Here is a 21,786-nt window from a genome sequence, read left to right on the forward strand (position 1 = left end):
TTCCCATCTGCCACATAACCGCGGGCACGGCTCTCGAAAGTTTATACCCTGCAGGGGTGTCCCAACTTAGCCTATTATAAGCTCTCATAGTCAACGAAGGATATTCCTTCTCCCGGGAAGACCCGATCAGTCTCGGAATCCCGGTTTACAAGACATTTCGACAATTGTAAAACAAGACCAGCAAAGCCGCCCGAATGTGCCAACAAATCCTGATAGGAGCTGCACATATCTCGTTCTCAGGGCACACCGGATTGTCCAAACTTCCAGTAGGCGAGCCCAGAGTTGCCCCTGGTGGCCACCGGCAGCTAACAGGTTGGACCAACACTTAGAGGAGCACTGGCCCGGGGGTTAAAATAAAGATGACCCTTGAGTCTGCAGAACCCAAGGGAAAAAGGCTTAGGTGGCAAATGTTAAAACCAAGGTTGGGCCTTGCTGGAGGAGTTTTATTCAAAGCGAACTGTCAAGGGGGTCCCATAAATCACCCAACCTCATAAGGAACGCAAAATCAAGGAACATAACACCGGTATGACGGAAACTAGGGCGGCAAGAGTGGAACAAAACACCAGGCATAAAGCCGAGCCTTCCACCCTTTACCAAGTATATAGATGCATTAATTAAATAAGAGATATTGTGATATCCCAACATAAACATGTTCCAACATGGAGCAATCTTCAACTTCACCTGCAACTAACAACGCTATAAGAGGGGCTGAGCAAAAGCGGTAACATAGCCAAACAACGGTTTGCTAGGAAAGGATGGTTAGAGGCTTGACATGGCAATATGGGAGGCACGATATAGCAAGTGGTAGGTAGCGCGGCATAGCAATAGAGAGAACAACTAGCAAGCAAAGATAGAAGTGATTTCGAGAGTTGGGTCATCTTGCCTGAAATCCCTCTAGGAAGAAGAACGAGTCCGTGAAGAAGACAATCAGACATAGTCGAACGAATACTCACACTCCGAAACGAAACCGAAGCCAATGAGACAAGCAAACCGGAAAGTAGCAAGCAACATGGTAAACAACCATCACATAAGCATGGCATGATGCAAAATCAAGTATATGATGCATGTCCGGTTTAATGAGGCATGGCATGGCAAAGTGCAACAAACAATACTATAAATTAAGTGGAGCTCGATATGCAACGAGTTGCATATTGACGAAACACCACATCAATTATTTAGTTCTCTCTTGTTTATGTACCCAACAATATTAAATGTTATTAAACATGGCAAGGGATGAAGCATATGAAAACTACCTATCTAGGCAAGTTTAAATGAGGCGGGAACAACAAACAACAATTCCGGAAAATCCTCATGCGCATATTTTAGATTTGGTACTGTTCTGCCATAAACACAATTTTAATGTTGTTAAACAGCAAAATAAAGTGCACCATGTTAAACTAGGCATTTTTCTACCCCATTTACATATAAATTTTATTAAATTTGGAGCTACGGTTTTTTAGTTATGAAATAAACCATTTAGCATGGCATTTATGCAAAATAAATGTAAACATCAACTTAAACATTTTAAACATGGATGAGAGCAGCATATTGTGAAACTAGACAGAATTCTAAACATTTTACATATATACTTTGTTTAATTCTGATGCATGGTTTGTGATCTATTATATGCATGAACAACAAGGGAAAATCTGTAAAAACAGCGTTCTCTGGATAATTAGGAAATTCGCTGATAGGAAAAAACAGAAGCGGGCTGAATCTGGACAGAGCTGGGGGGCTGCTCACCCATGGGCCAGGCCTAGTCGGTGGAGGAGGCCGTGCTGGGCTGCACACATCTGGCCGATGCGGTCAACGCGACCACGAAGCAGAGGAGGCAGGGGATCGAGGCTGGCATGCCTCCTTCGCCTGCTCGAAGCAGAGGCGCGGCCACGGCACCGCTCGGGCTTCGCCTGCTCGAAGCAGGGGACGCAGCGGCGGTCTTGCGTTGCTTGGGACTCCGGCGAAGGGCGATGCGACCGGGAGGTTGGAGGCGCTGGTGACCCGTGGTGGCGATGAAGCACAGGAACGAGCGGACGGCGGCTTGGGCGCGAAGCAGGGCTGCGGGGCGACGCTGCTGGCGAGCTGGGGACGCCGAGACCTGAAGCAGAGGAGCGGGCGCTGCTCCGGCGGTGAGACGGTGAGCCGGCGAGAACCGAGGCGAGGCAGGGGCGCGAGCGTCCTCTTCTGTTTGACCTGAAGCAAAGCAGCAACGACGACAGCTTGAAGGAGGCTGCTGCGGCAAGCGAGGCGGAGGGCGCCGGGAACGAAGCAGATTTGGCGAGGGGAGGCGGAGCAGAGGCAAGCCGGCGACGTCCAGATCCTCTTGGCAGCCTTGGCGTTCGTCCATGGAGGTCCCCTGTCCAAAGGAAACGAGCAGAGGGATGAGCAGAGGGAGAGGAAACCAGAGACGGAAAAGAAGGGGAAGGGGAAGGGGTAGCGGTCTTGTTCTTGTCGCCGGTGGTGGTCGCCGACAGCAGGTCGAGCTCCTGCTCAAGGAAGGAGGCGCGCGAGGGGCTGGGCTACTGGGTTGGTCGGGGATGCAAAACGAGGAGGTGGTTGGTTCGGCCGGGTGGGGTGGATGGAATGGATCTGCGATCCCGAGGAAGGGGGAGACCAGGTGGAGCTAGTGGCGGCGGAGAGGAGGATGGATGGGACAGCTCCCTAGAAATTAGGGTTCGGTCTAATTATATAGGCAGGGACTGGGTAGGGCTAATCCGGTCCGTCCGATTATAATTGGGCGGTCGTAAATAAATAGGTTAGGTAGCCCGAATAATAAAACGGAGATGTTTTATAGATGTTTGGGGATGATCCAGACCCAATGGTCATGACTGTGCGGTTCGGGTTCGGGACAACTTCGGACGCGCACACAAGGGGGTTTGTGCATTGTACAGAAAGACTCCGGTTTAGGCAAGAGGGCAAACGAATAACAAGGCTGGTCTCGGAACGGTCAACGAAAGCAAGGGGGGACACGGCAAATACGAGCGGATGCAAGTTTTATAAAAACATGCGGATGCAATATGCATGATGTCATGATGAAATGCAACAACAACAAAATAAAACACACGACGACAACGAAAAACATGGAAGGAGTCTGAAGCGTCGGTCTCGGGGCGTTACAACACTCCACCACTACAAGAGGATCTCGTCCCGAGATCTAGGATGGCACTGGAGAGAAACGGAAGAGGAAGGTAAAACTAAGTTGCTTCTTCGACGAATGAGTGAAACCAAGGAACCTTCGAAGGTTAAACAATTTTTGAAAAGAATACAATGGAGATGAACGAAGTTCAAAACACTCCGTTAGATAAGAAGAACATGGAATACAACGAGAACTAAGTGGTTAAGTGACAAGATAGATATTGAACCACTCCAGTTCAAACAAGATAGAGAAGGAATAACAATGATATAATTTGGGCAGCACTCCAACTGTAAATGGAAGGAATTGAACATGATCTTGACAAGATGAGAGGATACTTGAAAAGAGGACAGGACACTGCGGTTGAATGGATAAGCACGAAAAGAACATGGTCCTCACAATCCGAGATGATGAGTGAAGAGAGCAACATCACAATGCCTCCAGAACGAAAGAATAGAAGTTGGATCGTTGGAAAGGAAAGAATTGAGAAGAAAATGATATCTTCTACCACAACTGAATTTGAAAAGCATCCTTAAAAAAAGAAGGATTGAACAGAGTTGTTGGAAAAATCAACAACGAAAAGAACAAGCTTGTTGTGGGCTTATGGAAAACATCTCAAAAACTTGAGGTGAAATTCTGCCACTAACGGAAAAACAATAGATTGGATTGATATGAACAAGGAGACGAGAAACTTATTTCGTCGGGAGGATAAATGAAGAACTTGGGTCATTTATGAGCACCATAAATAGCAAAAATCCTTAGGGAAAGCTTTAGATGAAATATAACCCAAGATAACTCCAATGAAGAGGTTGACTGGTTGAAAACATGTCTTGAGAGAAGAGAAAATGATGGATTTAGATATGTCACTCTTGAAAATTTGTGAATCATGAAACACGAAGGGAAATAATCGACAATGACATAACACCATGTCAAAAGATAAGGTAGAAAGAATTGCACTTCGGAATGCAAGATGAAGAATGCTGGAACTCCTCAAGACAAAACATGTGTTGAACACCATGTTTATTTTAGAGTATAGCTTGGCGGATCTTAGCTTCGAGAGAATTCTTGAAGAACACTTGAAGAATGAAAGGAATCCTTGACGAAGCACCATGTAGAGCCTCCATGAAGAACTCCGGTAAACAAAAGGATGATAGAAAGAAAAGAGAAGTTAAAAGAACAAGGTGAAGTCTTGCAATGATTTAGATGGAGCTTCAGGACGATATCATGAGAAAACTTTGAACTCCGGAAAAGAAAAGATGAAGCATCTTGAACCGAGAATGTGATATGATGAACAAACTCCAGAAAGAAGAGATGAACAACTTAGAACTGAGAAATTGATACCATTATGAACTTCGGAAGAAAGAATTAAACCCTTGGATGAAACAATAATATGAATTACGTTATGCGTATCCTTCACCAATTTAAATTGATGACAAGCAACGGATTTTGGCATACTACTTATTCTCGTAGAAAGGATTAAGATAGATATTGCGCAACTTGGGAAGGTCTTCAACGAACCGTTAGTAGGATTGGAAAGAACGAATGAATTGATATGATAACCAAGGAAGAGAACTCTTGAACGAACCACTGTAAGAATTGAAAATGAACGAAGAAAAGATAAAGAAACACTGGGAAGAATTATAAAATAACGAAGATACTTCAGAGAATTTAGATACATGAGAACGAAGAGATCATGAACTGATTAGAGTATATTTGAACGATGCACCGGTAAGATTTTGGAGAACGAGAGCTGAAAGCTGGAATGAATAATTCTGAGATGATGGGCTCCAAAGAATCAAACTGAAAAATACTCCTGAAATGCTTCGGATGGGTATGAAAAGAATTCTCACAATCGAGAACAATTATGGGGATGACAAGAAGTTAGATCCATGAATCTTTAAGAGAACAGATATGATTCGGAGGAATGATTTAGAGGAAAACTCTTCGGTCTTCAAATGCAGAGAATGACGATGAGAAACACCACCATGAATTGTTGAGATACTCCGGGATGAAAATAAGAAAGGTTGAACCAACAATGAAAAGAATTTGGAAGATCTTGGAAAAAGATATCTGACTGATGATAACTCATTCTTACGTCAAACATTGAAATGAATCTGGGAATAGCTCCGGGAAAATTAGAAGAGTCAGGCAAGATCCTGGGAAAAGACCTGTGGGTTAGGGCCCACTCAAAAGATACACCGTTAAAAAGGTCGCTTGGAAGAGAGATTGCGCCGGTTGAATTAAATGGCTTGAATGTGATAACAACCTCGAAATAGTTAGAATTGATGCGGAGTGGAAACACGAATCTTTAGAGATATCTTCAGCACTCCGGAACAGTTGAATAGCAAGCGGGGAATGATTAAGAGAAATACCCGCATGAGAAAGCATTTGAAAGGAGGAAAGGGCTATAATCAACACTGAAAGCTTCAATTGAATCCACCGGAAAAGAATACGAGAATGAAGAATGATAAAGTTGAAGCTTCCTGAGCATCTTCCTGGGAAATCACCGGATAAGAACATTGACGGAAAAGAATGGAGAGACTTCCCATCAATACGATGGATACCCGGTTAGAAATCTGAGTCCTTGAAGAAAGAGGGTGGGAGGGCGGGAAAAACAAAGGAAACTTGGGGCATATGGAACAAACAACGTTGAGAAAACTTATAATTGATCTTCCAGATGGGGAGAATGATGGGATCATCTCGAAGAGAAACGCACCGGTTGGAAATAGAATTAAGATGGCAATCTCGATGATCAAGAAGGATTAGTATCCACATACGAATATGAGAACTCCACTTAGAAAAGGTAGGTAATCAACACCTGACAATGAAGCAACTCGAATACCACAACTTAAAACAAAACAAAGGATTGGCTCGCAGAATAAGCCGGAAACAAACATATGATAGATATTTCGCCCAAAGTGTTCGTGATGAGGCCCCACGGGCACGACGTACAGCGGACGTCATGAATGACAAACAAGACGTCCCCGAATCGGCATAGCCAAGGATTCTTTAAGACGTCTCGCGACCACTGTAAATCGACCGTGAAAAGCGAACCACTAGACGTTGGACCCCAATCTCAAATCATACATCCGTCGAAAAGATATCCTAGGAGCTACTTGAATTCCCACCTATACAACTCCCAAAACTTTCTGGTTATGCAATCTGGTGTTGGGGATATAGGGGACGCAGTATATCTCACCCAAACTAACAATCCCTAGATCCAGCTGTATCCATCCGTCAACACATAACCAAGAAAAGTCCGGAAATCGTGTACCTCAACCTTCGAAAAGCATCCGTTATACGAGTTATGGCAATACTACCGAACTCCTGCCCTAGTACTGGGTGGCGTCGAGGTAATCTCACCAACAACTGCATAAAAGAGATTTTCGATATCGGCGAAACTCAGGTATTCCAGAACTGCAACGATAAAATTGTGACGACAACACCTTGGAGCTCAACTCCCCGGGACACTGCCAGAACCCCTAAATGTCAGGAGGCACCAAGAACAATGTTCTCATCACAAAACCATCGAAACGATTCCAAGATACCCGCGTGATCCTAAAAATTTTTAGTGAAATTTGAGGAGAGGAAAATCAAAACATCTACGTCAGCAGGCCTCACCAGAGCGACGAAGGGACTGAAGAGTAAAAAGAATCCTACTCTCCGATATATATAATCCTAAGACTCAAAACATTTCTATTCTAGACTCAACAACGTCAGCGATTCGATCAAGCAGGGGGCTCCTAAGTCGGGGATGGCTCTGATTACCAACTTGTAACGCCCACGATGCGGCTATATCTCCCACGTGTCGAGGCACGACTTAGAGGCATAACCGCATTGTGGTAAAAAATTGTCGCAAGACGGGTCATCTTCACACAATCCCATGTAATGAACAAGAATGGGATAAAGAGTTGGCTTACAATCGCCACTTCACACAATACATTAATTAAACATACATCAACCAGAGTACACACATAGGTCCGACTACGGAACCAAAAGAAAAGACGACAACTCCAAATGCCAGATCCCCGATCGTCCCAATTGGGCACCACTACTGATCATCAGGAAACGAAACATAGTAACGACCAAGGTCCTCGTCGAACTCCCACTTGAGTTCGGTAGCATCACTTGCACTGGTATCCTCGGCACCTGCAACTGTTTTGGTAGAATCTGTGAGTCATGAGGACTCAGCAATCTCACACCCGTGAGATCAAGACTATTTAAGCTTATGGGTAGGAAAGGGGTAATGAGGTGGAGCTGCAACAAGCACTAAGAAAATATGGTGGCTAACATATGCAAATAAGAGCGAGACGAGAAGCAACGCAACGGTCGTGAAGCTAGAAGTGATCAAGAAGTGATCCTGAAAACTACTTAAGTTCAAGCATAACACAAGGCCGTGTTCACTTCCCAAACTCGGCCGAAAAGAGACCATCACGGCTACACACGCGGTTGATGCATTTTAATTAAGTAAAGTGTCAAGTTCTCTACAACCGGACATTAACAAATTCCCATCTGCCACATAACCGCGGGCACGGCTCTCGAAAGTTTATGCCCTGCAGGGGTGTCCCAACTTAGCCCATTATAAGCTCTCATGGTCAACGAAGGATATTCCTTCTCCCGGGAAGACCCGATCAGTCTCGGAATCCTGGTTTACAAGACATTTCGGCAATGGTAAAACAAAACCAGCAAAGCCGCCCGAATGTGCCGACAAATCCTGATAGGAGCTGCACATATCTCGTTCTCACGACACACCGGATTGTCCAAACTTCCGGTAGGCGAGCCCAGAGTTGCCCCTGGTGGCCACCGGCGGCTGACAGGTTGGACCAACACTTAGAGGAGCACTGGCCCGGGGGTTTAAAATAAAGATGACCCTTGAGTCTGCAGAACCCAAGGGAAAAAGGCTTAGGTGGCAAATGTTAAAACCAAGGTTGGGCCTTGCTGGAGGAGTTTTATTCAAAGCAAACTGTCAAGGGGATCCCATAAATCACCCAACCGCGTAAGGAATGCAAAATCAAGGAACATAACACCGGTATGACGGAAACTAGGGCGCCAAGAGTGGAACAAAACACCAGGCATAAGGCCGAGCCTTCCACCCTTTACCAAGTATATAGATGCATTAATTAAATAAGAGATATTGTGATATCCCAACATAAACATGTTCCAACATGGAGCAATCTTCAACTTCACTTGCAACTAACAACACTATAAGAGGGGCTGAGCAAAAGCGATAACATAGCCAAACAACAGTTTGCTAGGAAAGGATGGTTAGAAGCTTGACATGGCAATATGGGAGGCACGATATAGCAAGTGGTAGGTAGCGCGGCATAGCAATAGAGCGAACAACTAGCAAGCAAAGATAGAAGTGATTTCGAGGGTAGGGTCATCTTGCCTGAAAGCTCGCTAGGAAGAAGAACGAATCCGTGAAGAAGACAAGCGGACGTAGCCGAACGAATCCTCACACTCCGAAACGAAACCGAAGCCAGCGAGACAAGCAAACCGGAAAGAAGCAAGCAACATGGTAAACAACTATCACATAAGCATGGCATGATGCAAAATCAAGTATATGATGCATGTTCGGTTTAATGAGGCATGGCATGGCAAAGTGCAACAAACAATACTACGAATTAAGTGGAGCTCGATATGCAACGAGTTGCATATTGATGAAACACCACATAATTATTTAGTTCTCTCTCGTTTATGTACCCAGCAATATTAAATGTTATTAAACATGGCAAGGGGTGAAGCATATGAAAACTACCTATCTAGGCAAGTTTAAATGAGGCCGGAACGACAAACAACAATTCCGGAAAATCCTCATGTGCATATTTTAGATTTGGTACTGTTCTGCCATAAACACAAGTTTAATGTTGTTAAACAGCAAAATAAAGTGCACCATGTTAAACTAGGCATTTTTCTACCCCATTTACATATAAAGTTTATTAAATTTGGAGCTACGGTTTTTTAGTTATGAAATAAATCATTTAGCATGGCATTTATGCAAAATAAATGTAAACAGCAACTTAAACATTTTAAACATGGATGAGAGCAGCATATTGTGAAACTAGACAAAATTCTAAACATTTTACATATATATACTTTGTTTAATTCTGATGCATGGTTTGTGATCTATTATATGCATGAACAATAAGGGAAAATCTGTAAAAACAGCGTTCTCTGGATAATTAGGAAATTCGCTGATAGGAAAAAAAACAGAAGCGGGCTGAATCTGGACAGAGCTGGGGGGCTGCTCACCCATGGGCCAGGCCCAGTCGGTGGAGGAGGCCTTGCTAGGCTGCACGCATCTAGCCGATGCGGTCAACGCGACCACGAAGCAGAGGAGGCAGGGGATCGAGGCTGGCACGCCTCCTTCACCTGCTCAAAGCAGAGGCGCGGCCACGACACCGCTCGGGCTTCGCCTGCTCGAAGAAGGGGACGCAGCGGCGGTCTGGCGTTGCTTGGGACTCCGGAGAAGGGCGATGCGACCGGGAGGTTGGAGGCGCTGGTGACCCGTGGTGGCCATGAAGCACAGGAACGAGCGGACGGTGGCTTGGGCGCGAAGCAGGGCTGCGGGGCGACGCTGCTGGCGAGCTGGGGACGCCGGGACCCAAATCAGAGGAGCGGGCGCTGCTCCGGCCATGAGACGGTGACCCGATGAGAACCGAGGCGAGGCAGGGGCGCGAGCGTCCTCTTCAGTTCGACCTGAAGCAAAGCAGCAACGGCGACAACTTGAAGAAGGCTGTTGCGGCAAGCGAGGCAGAGGGCGCCGGGAACGGAGCAAATTTGGCGAGGGGAGGCGGAGCAGAGGCAAGCCGGCGGCATCTGGATCCTCTTGGCAGCCTTGGCGTTCGTCCATGGAGGTCCCCCGTCCAAAGGAAACGAGCAGAGGGATGAGGAGAGCGAGAGGAAACCAGAGACGGAAAAGAAGGGGAAGGGGGACGGGGTAGCGGTCTTGTTCTTGTCGCCGGTGGTGGTCGCCGGCAGCAGGTCGAGCTCCTGCTCGAGGAAGGAGGCGTGCGAGGGGCTAAACTGCTTGGTTGGCCGGGGATGCAAAACGAGGAGGTGGTTGGTTCGGCCGGGTGGGGTGGATGGATTGGATCGGGGATCCCGAGGAAGAGGGAGACCAGGTGGAGGTAGTGGCGGCAGAGAGGAGGATGGATGGGACAACTCCCTAGAAATTAGGGTTCGGTCTGATTATATAGGCAGGGACTGGGTAGGGCTAATCCGGTCCGTTCGATTATAATCAGGCGGTCGTAAATAAATAGGTTAGGTAGCCCGAATAATAAAACGGAGATGTTTTATAGATGTTTGGGGATGATCCGGACCCAATGGTCATGACTGAGCGGTTCAGGTTCGGGACAGCTTCGGACGTGCACACAAGGGGGTTTGTGCACTGTACAGAGAGACTCCGGTTTAGGCAAGAGGGCAAACGAATAACAAGGTTGGTCTCAGAACGGTCAACGAAAGCAAGGGGGGACACGGCAACTATGAGCGGATGCAAGTTTTATAAAAACATGCGGATGCAATATGCATGATGTCATGATGAAATGCAACAACAACAAAATAAAACACACGACGACAACGAAAAACATGGAAGGCGTCTGAAGTGTCAGTCTCGGGGCGTTACAAAAGTTCTCCTCGATCTTCTTGGAGATCATTTTGATGTAATTCTTTTTGCGGTGTGCTTGTCGAGATCCGATGAATTATGGGTTTATGATCAAGATTATCTATGAACAATATTTGAATCTCCTCTGAATTCTTTTATGTATGATTTGTTATCTTTGCAAGTCTCTTCTAATTATCAGTTTGGTTTGGCCTACTAGATTGATCTTTCTTGCAATGGGAGAAGTGCTTAGCTTTTGGTTCAATCTTGCGGTGTCCTTTCCCAGTGACAGTAGGGGCAGCAAGGCACGTATTGTATTGTTGCCATCGAGGATAAAATATGGGGTTTATATCATATTGCTTGAGTTTATCCCTCCTAATGCGTTACTCCGTTCTTATGAACTTAATACTCTAGATGCATGCTGGATAGCAGTCGATGTGTGGAGTAATAGTAGTAGATGCAGAATCGTTTCGGTCTACTTGTCGCGGACGTGATGCCTATATACATGATCATGCCTAGATATTCTCATAATTATGCACTTTTCTATCAATTGCTCGACAGTAATTTGTTCACCCACCGTAATACTTATGCTATCTCGAGAGAAGTCACTTGTGAAACCTATGGCCCCTGGGTCTATCCTCCATCATATTAGTTTCCAATCTATCTTTATTTTGCAATCTTTACTTTCAATCTATATCATAAAAATACCAAAAATATTTATCTTATTATCTCTATCAGATCTCACTTTTGCAAGTGGCCGTGAAGGGATTGACAACCCCTTTATCATGTTGGTTGCAAGGTTCTTATTGTTTGTGTAGGTACGAGCGACTTGCGTGTAGTCTCCTACTGGATTGATACCTTAGTTCTCAAAAAATGAGGGAAATACTTACGCTACTTTGCTGCATCACCCTTTCCTCTTCAAGGGAAAAACCAACGCAAGCTCAAGAGGTAGCAAGAAGGATTTCTGGCGCCGTTGCAGGGGAGGCTTACGCAAAGTCATGTCAAGATTTGATCTCCCGTCAACTAGCCTATTTCTGGCGCCGTTGCCGGGGAGATCTACGCCAAGTCAAGACATACCAAGTACCCATCACAACTCTTATCCCTCGTATTACATTATTTGCCATTTGCCTCTTGTTTACATCTCCCCCACTTCACCCTTGCCGTTGCCTCTTTTTCCGTTCGCCTCTTTTTGCTTGATTCTTGTGTCGCCGTGTGTCGTCATGGCTAGTCCTTCTATCATTTTTAGTACTCCCGAACATGAAGTTCTTAATTTTAAACAAAGGGAGGGAGAAAATCTAAAAGATGCTTGGCATAGAATTTGCAATGCTCAGAATAGATCTACTAGGAAGCAATCTACTTCCGTTCTTCTTCACAATTTTTATGTACGCATCACTCCTTGGAACAGATATATTCTTGATACCATTACCGGAGGGAATTTGTTGGGTAGCCATACCTTTGATTCTTATAGTGCTATGATAGATTTGTTTGGACCACCACCTCTTTTGGTTAACGAAACTATTTTAACTTTGGAACATGTGATGCAAAGGCTTGAAATTATTGAAAATAAAGTTGCTACTGTAGAGTTGATTGAAAATTTGGATAAAAGGATCCACAACCAAATTACCCAATACGGATCTGAGGTAGGAGTTGCTCTTAAATTTTTTAAAGAAAAGGAACCCATAGTTAACGAAAAGATATATCAAGATTCCACAAGAATTGATAAAATTGAAGATATTATTACCAACTTAGGGTCTGCCTTTTCTTCTGTGAAAAATACTCCAAAACTTCCTAATGCTAAAATTGCCTAAAAATAAGGGTGAAACTTCTAGTAAGGGAAATGCGGATCTTAAATCCATAAGTGTTCACCCCAACTTTCTCGCTATCATTAAGGAACCTTTTGCTGCAAATGATTTTCTCGATTTCTTGCCTAGGAGTTTGATCATTAATGAAAAGAAGGAAACTCCTAAGGGTTATAAGTGTTCAATTGAAGAATTTCCTACCAAAGATGACAATACCTAGATCTATCCTTGCCTTTTTGCCTACCTAGGGGCATTAAACGATAGCGCTTGTTGGGAGGCAACCCAATTTTTTTTCTTGCTTGTTGTTTCTGTTTAGTAATAAATAATTTATCTAGCCTATGTTTAGATGTGTTTTCATGTTTTAATTAGTGTTTGTGCCAAGTAGAACCTTTGGGAAGACTTGGGTGAAGTCTTTATGATCTTGCTGTAAAAAACAGAAACTTTAGCGCTCACGAGATTAGCTTCCATGTTTTACTGGAGAGTGATATTTAGTTGATTCTTTTTGCAGATGATTAACAGACAAATGCCTCACGTCCAGGAATTTCTTTCCGAATTTTTGGAGTTCCATAAGTATACGTTTGATCCAGATTACTACAGACTGTTCTTTTTTTGACAGATTCTGTTTTTCGTGTGTTGTTTGCTTATTTTGATGAATCTATGGCTAGTATCGGAGGGTATGAACCTTAGAGAAGTTGGAATACAGTAGGTTTAACACCAATATAAATAAAGAATGAGTTCATTACAGTACCTTATGGTGGTGATTTGTTTTCTTATACTAACAGAGCTTATTAGACTTTTTGTTGAGTTTTGTGTTGTGAAGTTTTCAAGTTTTGGGTAAAGATTTGATGGATTATGGAATAAGGAGTGGCAAGAGACTACGCTTGGGGATGACCAAGGAAACCCAAGGTAAAATTCAAGGACAAACAAAAGCCTAAGCTTGGGGATGCCCCGGAAGTCATCCCCTCTTTCGTCTTCATCCATCGGTAACTCTACTTGAGGCTATATTTTTATTCACCACATGATATGTGTTTTGCTGGGAGCGTCTTGTATGATTTGAGTCTTTTCTTTTTAGTTTACCACAATCATCCTTGCTGTACACACCTTTTGGGAGAGACACGCATGAATCGGAATTTATTAGAATACTCTATGTGCTTCACTTATATCTTTTGAGTTAGATAATTTTGCTCTAGTGCTTCACTTATATCTTTTAGAGCACGGTGGTGGTTTTATTTTATAGAAATTATTGACCATCATGCTAAACTTATATTATTTTGAGAGTCTTTTAGAACAGCATGGCAGTTTGCTTTGGCTATAAAATTAGTCCTAATATGATGAACATCCAAGATGGGTATAATAAAAACTATCATATAAAGTGCATTGAATATTATGAGAAGTTTGGTACTTGATGATTGTTTTGAGATATGACGATGGTGATATTAGAGTCATGCTAGTTGATTATTTGTGAATTTGAGAAATACTTGTTCTAAAGTTTGTGATTCCCGTAGCATGCACGTATGGTGAACCGTTATGTGATGAAGTCGGAGCATGATTTATTTATTGATTGTCTTCCTTATGAGTGGCGGTCGGGGACGAGCGATGGTCTTTTCCTACCAATCTATCCCCCTAGGAGCATGCGCATAGTACTTCGTTTCGATAACTAATAGATTTTTGCAATAAGTATGTGAGTTCTTTATGACTAATGTTGAGTCCATGGATTATATACACTCTCACCCTTCCACCATTGCTAGCCTCTCAAATACCGCGCACCTTTCGCCGGTATCATACACCCACCATATACCTTCCTCAAAACAGCCACCATACCTACCTATTATGGCACTTCCATAGCCATTCCGAGATATATTGCCATGCAACTTACCACCGTTCCGTTTATTATGACATGCTTCATTATTGTCATATTGCTTTGCATGATCATGTAGTTGACATCGTATTTGTGGCAAAGCCACCGTTCATAATTCTTTCATACATGTCACTCTTGATTCATTCCATATCCCGGTACACCGCCGGAGGCATTCACATAGAGTCATATTTTGTTCTAAGTATTGAGTTATAATTTTTGAGTTGTAAGTAAATAAAAGTGTGATGATCATCATTATTAGAGCATTGTCCCAAGTGAGGAAAGGATGATGGAGACTATGATTCCCCCACAAGTCGGGATCAGACTCCAGACGAAAAAAGAGGCCATAAAAAAGGAGAAAAAGGCCCAAATAAAAAAAATGAGAGAAAAAGAGAGAAGGGACAAATCCTTTTGCCACACTTGTGCTTCAAAGTAGCACCATGATCTCCATGATATAGAGTCTCCTATGTTGTCACTTTCATATACTAGTCAGAATTTTACATTATAGAACTTGGCTTGTATATTCCAATGATGGGCTTCCTCAAAATTCCCTAGGTCTTCGTGAGCAAGCGAGTTGGATGCACACCCACTTAGTTTCTTTTGTTGAGCTTTCATACACTTATAGCTCTAGTGCATCCGTTGCATGGCAATCCCTACTCAGTCACATTGATATCTATTGATCGGCATCTCCATAGCCCGTTGATACGCCTAGTTGATGTGATACTATCTTCTCCTTTTTGTCTTCTCCGCAACTGTAACACCCCGGATGTAACTTGCCATATTTGTAACTCCGACTCTTGCCATTTTCAGCTATGTGTTATGATATTCCCTCCGTGGTCGGGTATTGTCTTTAGTTTTGCTTTTTGTCATGTCATGCATTTTCATATCATGTCATCATGTGCATTGCATTTGCATACGTGTTCGTCTCGTGCTTCCGAGCATTTTCCCCGTTGTCCGTTTTGCAATCCGGCGCTCCTATCTCCTCCAGTGCACCCCTCTTGTTTTCTTTCGTGTGCGGGTGTCAAACTTTCCCGGAATGGACCGAGGCTTATCAAGTGGCCTTAATATACCACCCGGAGACCACCGGTCAAGTTTCCTTCCATTTGGAGGTCGTTTGGTACTCCAACGGTTAACCGGGCATCCGCAAAGTCCATTTGAGTGTCCAGCAAAACCCCCCACTAAAACCAGCCCAAAACCCACCAGACTCTCTTCCATGCTCTAGGTCGTTCGATCACGATCGTGTGAGCGAAAACCGCACCTCATTTGGAGCCTCCTAGCTCCCTCTACCTATAAATATGTGGGCATCCCGAAATACATTCGCAGTCTCCCGTAGCCCTAAAAATCGCCTCTCCGCGGGCGGACGCGTCCAGCGCCGCCGGACGAAGTTGCCGCCGCCCCGCGGCCAACCCGCGGCTGCCACGTGGCATCCGTACGCCGCCGCCGCCGAAGCTCGCCCGGGCCCGGGGCAAGCCCTCCCGGCCCGCGCGCCCGAACCCCGCCGCCTGGCTCCGCCCGAGCCGCGCGCTCGCCTCGCCGCCGCCGGCGCCGCCGAGCTCGCCGGCCGGCCCCGCCGGACTCCTCCGCCACCGCCGCCGCGCGCCCGCGCCTCCACCGCCGGCGCCGCCCTCCTCCGCCTCCGCCGCCGGTGCCTCCCTCCGGCGTCGCCTCGCCTCCTCCTTCCCCCGCCGACAGCCGCCGCTCCCTCTCTCTTCTCTCCCGCCGGCGAGTTCATCGGGCCCGATCGGATCTGGTGAGCAGCGTTGACTCCCGTAACCCTAGAATATTTTCCAAGTCCTGAATTCTCTCAGCATGTGCACTTGTTCGTGATGCCATAACTCCTTGCATGTAGCTCTGATTCGCGCGTGTAATATGTCAATTTGTTCGCCTCGTGATGCTCTTCATTTTGTTCAATTGCACCATGTTCATTAGAGGTCATATTGATGCCCAAATCTCTGTTGGAAGAGGGCTAGTTGCTGTTATTCTCTGGTTCTTATCAGAACTTGGAGATTTGTTATTTTTGTATCATTTAATCTGTGCATCTTTTGGGCATGAGCTCTACATGTGTTTTGAAGTATACCATGCCATATTTCCAGTGGTGTAGTCCATGTATTTTTGTGATCTCTGTGGTGACTAGCACAAACATGCAAAGTAGGCTCCGTAATATTTCTGATTTCAGGGACTTTGTGATTTCTCTAAGTCCTTGTCTGCTGTTATTTTGTTGCCATGTAAACTTGATGCTACAGAGGGATCCGTGCATATTTTGGAGATGTTAATTAAGGATGTTTTGTAGCTATAGTTGTAATTGATCCATTCCTGCAATCGTTGGCAATTATGGAGTGCCATAGCATGACTCAAGCTTGCTCTACTTTTGCTATAAAATATTTCTGGCAGATTCTTAACATGATATGCAATTTTGCCAAGCTTATTGTAGTTGATCCATACATGCTATGCTTTTGTTCTTGCCATGGATAGCTTCATAAAAATGCCGTCTTGCTGTAGGTATGCTTGGTTTGTCATGCATTACTCTGTAGTGAGTGCATCAAGCTCACAAAGAGGCCTACATATTATTATTTCTGCCATGTCCAGTTTTTCAGTCTGTGAACCTGTTATCTTTTGCACTTTTGCCATGCTTGTTTGAGCTTGATATGTTGTGATCTAGCCGTAGCTCAGTGTTCATCTTTTGACAAGGAGCTCCTGTAGATTACTGTGTTGGGATGCTGTAGCATTGTTGTTTGTTGCATTTTAAGTGCTATCATGCTGTTAATCGTAGTTTCGCGTCATTCTTGTTTTGCTTGCCATTTGCAAACCGTGCATACGATTCCGGTGATCTTTATATCGGTTTCGACCGAAATCATCTCATCTTTCCAGTGGCATGCTTGGTTTGCCAAGTTACTGCCATGTTCATCATTTTTCCTTCCGGAGCACGCATATGCATCGCACATCATATCTTGCATATCATACATGTTTTGCATCATGTTGCTTGTGCATTCCTCGTGATTGATTGTGGTTCCGTTTGTTTGTGTTCTTGTCTTGGGTAGAGCCGGGAGACGAGTTCGTGAACGAGGAACCTGTTGAGTACGCTTACGAGGATCAAGCTTTCGACAACTCTAAGAACCTTGCAGGCAAGATGACCACCCCTCGAAATCACTTCTATCTTTGCTTTGCTAGTTGTTTGCTCTATTGCCATGCTCCGCTACCTATCACTTGCTATATCATGTCACCCATTTTGCCATGTCAGCCCCTAACCATACTTTCCTAGCAAACCGTTGATTGGCTAAGTTACCGCTTTTGCTCTGCCCCTCTTATAGCGTTGCTAGTTGCAGGTGAAGTTGAAGTTTGTTCCATGTCGGAACATGGATATGTTGGGATATCACAATATATCTTATTTAATTAATGCATCTATATATTTGGTAAAGGGTGGAAGGCTCGGCCTTATGCCTGGTGTTTTGTTCCACTCTTGCCGCCCTAGTTACTTATATACCGGGATTATGTTCCTTGAGTTTTGCGTTCCTTACACGGTCGGTTGATTTATGGGACCCCCTTAACAGTTCGCCTTGAATAAAACTCCTCCAGCAAGGCCCAACTTTGGTTTTACCATTTGCCACCTAAGCCTTTTCCCCCAGGTTTTCGCGAGCCCGAGGGTCATCTTTATTTAAACCCCCGGGCCAGTGTTCCTCTGAGTGCTGGTCCAAACTAGAGCCACTTGCAGCACCACCTTGGGGAAACTCGAGGATTGGTTTTAGCTGTACGTAGTGTTCATCCGGTGTGCCCTGAGAACGAGATATGTGCAGCTCCTATCGGGATTTGTCGGCACATTCGGGCGGCTTTGCTGGTCTTGTTTTACCATTGTCGAAATGACTTGTAAACCGGGATTCCGAGACTGATCGGGTCTTTCCGGGAGAAGGTTTATCCTTCGATGACCGTGAGAGCTTATGATGGGCTAAGTTGGGACACCCCTGCAGGGTATTATCTTTCGAAAGCCGTGCCCGCGGTTATGAGGAAGATGGGAATTTGTTAATGTCCGGTTGTAGAGAAGTTGTCACTTGACCCCAAGTATAATACATCAACTGCGTGTGTAGCCGTGATGGTCTCTTCTCGGCGGAGTCCGGGAAGTGAACACGGTCTGAGTTATGTATGACGTAAGTAGGTGCTCAGGATCACTTCTTGGTCATTGCTAGATGACGTCCGTTCCGTTGCTTCTCTTCTCGCTCTCATTTGCGCAAGTTAGCCACCATATATGCTTATTGCCGCTGCAGCTCCACCTCATTACACCATCCTTTCCTATAAGCTTAAATAGTCTTGATCTCGCGGGTGTGAGATTGCTGAGTCTCCGTGACTCACAGATTCTACCAACACAGTTGCAGGTGCCGACGATGCCAGTGCAGATGATGGCGTCGATCTCAAGTGGGAGTTCGACGAGGAACGTGGCCGTTACTATGTGTCTTTTCCTGATGATCAGTAGTGGAGCCCAGTTGGGACGATCAGGGATCTAGCATTTGGGGTTGTCTTATTTTCATCTGGATTTTGACCGTAGTCGGTCTATATGTTTGAATTTTGGATGATGTATGAATAATATTTATGTATTGTGTGAAGTGGCGATTGTAAGCCAACTCTTTATCCCATTCTTGTTCATTACATGGGATTGTGTGAAGATGACCCTTCTTGCGACAAAACCACTATGCGGTTATGCCTCTAAGTCGTGCCTCGACACGTGGGAGATATAGCCGCATCGTGGGCGTTACAAGTTGGTAATCAAAGCCATCCCCGACTTAGGAGCCCCCTGCTTGATCGAATCGTCGGCGTTGTTGAGTCTAGAACAAAAATGTTTTGAGTCTTAGGATTATATATATCGGAGAGTAGGATTCTTTTTACTCCTCAGTCTCTTCGTCGCTCTGGTGAGGTCTCCTGACGTAGAAGTTTTGACTATTCTCTCCTCAAATTTCACTAAAAAAAATTTTAGGATCACGCGGGTATCTTGGAATCGTTCCGATGGTTTTGTGACGAGAACATTGTTCTTGGTGCCTCCTGTCATTTAGGGGTTGTGGCAGTGTCCCGGGGAGTTGAGCTCCGAGGTGTTGTCATCACAATTTTATCGTTGCAGTTCTGGAATACCTGAGTTTCGCTGACATCGAAATCTCTTTTATGCAGTTGTTGGTGAGATCACCTCGACGCCACCCAGTACTGGGGTGGGAGTTCGGGAGTATTGCCATAACTTGTATAACGGATGTTTTTCGAAGGTTGAGGTAAACGATTTCCGAAGGTTTCTTGGTTATGTGTTGACGGATGGATACAGCTGGATCTAGGGATTGCTAGTTTGGGTGATATATTTTGTGTCCCCTGTATCCCCTACACCAGATTGCATAACCAGAAAGTTTCGGGAGTTTATAAGTGGGAATTCAAGTAGCCTTAGGATATCTTTCCGACAGACACATGATATGAGATTGGGGTTCGACGTCTAGTGGTCCGCCTGTACACGGTTGGTTTTACAGTGGTCTCGTAGTGTCTTAAAGAGTCCATGGCTTTGCCGACTCGGGGACGCTTTGTATGTCATGTGCACAGCCTTGTAAATGATGGTGTTGTACGATTGAGCCCGTGTGGGTCCCACCACAAAAACTTCGGACGAAATCTCTATCATATGTTTGTTCCGGCTTATTCTTCAAGCCAATACTTTGTTTTGTTTTGTATTGTGGTATTCGAGTTGCTTCGAAGTCATATGTTGATTCCATATCTTTTTCATGTGGCTTCTCAACTTATGGAAGTGTGATGATTTACTACGGAATTCATTCGTTCATCTTCGTTCGAATGTTTATTGTGAAGACTATATGTTGCAATTTCTATCCGTTGATTCTACTTATCTATTTGTCTATCAAGATGCTAACGGATGTCACCCTCTTCAGGATGGCTCCGCCAACGTGTCAGAATCCGGATCGCAATGAAGGGAGTCAAGCGAACCCTCCGCCACCACCTCCGCCTCCGGAGGCATGGCAAGCTATCATGGCAGCCACCAACGCCAATGCTCAAATGATTCTGCAACTCTTGCAAGAACGTACTCAAGGGCAAGGCAATCAAGGCAACCAAGGTCAAGGCAACAATCAGCTTCACTTTGCCACTCTCAACCAGTTTCTCGCAAATCAGCCCAAGTCTTTCAGCTACTGTGCCGAGGCCACGGATGCCGATGATTGGCTCGTGGACATCAACAAGCATTTTGAATGTAGCAATGTCAGGCCTGAGGACTATGTCAAGTTCGCTTCTTTCCAGCTCAAGGACCAAGCTGCTGATTGGTATCAACAATACAAAGATTCCAGAGGAGGTCGTGTGATCACTTGGACTGACTTCTGTCGGGATTTCAAAGCGCACCACATTCCACAATGTATTGTTGAGAGCAAGCGTGAGGAGTTCCGGAGCGGAAGCAAGGCAACATGTCTGTGTATCAATACAACATTCAGTTTCAGAAACTTGCTCGCTTCGCTAAACAAGACGTTCCTGATGAAAAGAGCATGATCTATCACTTCAGAGGTGGCCTTAAAGAGGATATGCAGTTAGCTCTTGTTCTTGTTGAGCCTACTCACTTTGATCAATTCTATAATATGGCACTGAAGCAAGAGGCTGCTCAGCTCAAGTGTGAGGCTTCTAAGAAGAGAGTCAGAGACGCAGTTCAGTCTTCTTCTTCCTCACTTGTGACAGCTAAGCAACAGAAGTTCTGGTTGCCTCCTCCTCCGCCGTTTCGTCAGCCTTATCAGCAGAAGAACAAAGGTGGCCATGGTTCTTCCAACTCTTCCAACTCTGGCTATCAGAACAAGTCTCAGAATCAAGCTCCAAAGTCCAATGCTCCTTATCACCGTCCACTCTCAGAGGTGACTTGCAACAAATGTCAGCAGAAAGGTCACTATGCTAACAAGTGCTTCAACCAAAGGCGTCTTCCTCCTCCTCCTCCTGTCAGATCTTCCAGCAATGCAGTGGTCAAGCATAATCCAAAGTCTGCAAAGGTGAACATGATGAATGCAGCTCAAGCGGAGGAATCTACTGATGTGATAATGGGTAATCTTCCTGTTAACGATATTCCTTCAAAAGTTATTTTTGATACTGGTGCATCTCTTTCTTTCATTTCAAGACCTTTTGTTGCCAAGCATGAATTTGTGACGGAAAAGATCCCTATCCCGTTGAAGGTTGTGTCTCCGGGCAAGCAAATGACATCTAATAATTGTGTCCCGGATGTTTCCATCAAGATGGGCGACTATAAATTTCTGTCTAAACCAGTTGTTCTTGGTGACTCGGATATTGATCTTATTCTCGGGATGGACTGGCTTTCTAGGCACATGGCTCAACTTGATTGTGCTGCAAGGGAAATTCAATTGACACACTCGTCTGAGGATGTGATTATTTATGCTGCTCATGATGAAAC

General features: G+C 44.9%; 1 long non-coding RNA gene across 1 annotated transcript; it reads right to left on the minus strand.

Moving 5' to 3' along the window:
- Positions 1–7,000: 7,000 nt before the first annotated feature.
- LOC141042001 (uncharacterized) lies at positions 7,001–10,310 on the minus strand. The gene is made up of 2 exons (XR_012203808.1): positions 8,520–10,310; positions 7,001–7,285 (listed from the first exon to the last, which is right to left on the minus strand). It is a non-coding gene; the product is annotated as an uncharacterized lncRNA (long non-coding RNA).
- Between the last annotated feature and the right edge of the window lie 11,476 nt (positions 10,311–21,786).

The sequence above is a fragment of the Aegilops tauschii genome, chromosome 2 (genome assembly GCF_002575655.3).
Source record: "Aegilops tauschii subsp. strangulata cultivar AL8/78 chromosome 2, Aet v6.0, whole genome shotgun sequence".
NCBI lineage: Eukaryota > Viridiplantae > Streptophyta > Magnoliopsida > Poales > Poaceae > Aegilops > Aegilops tauschii.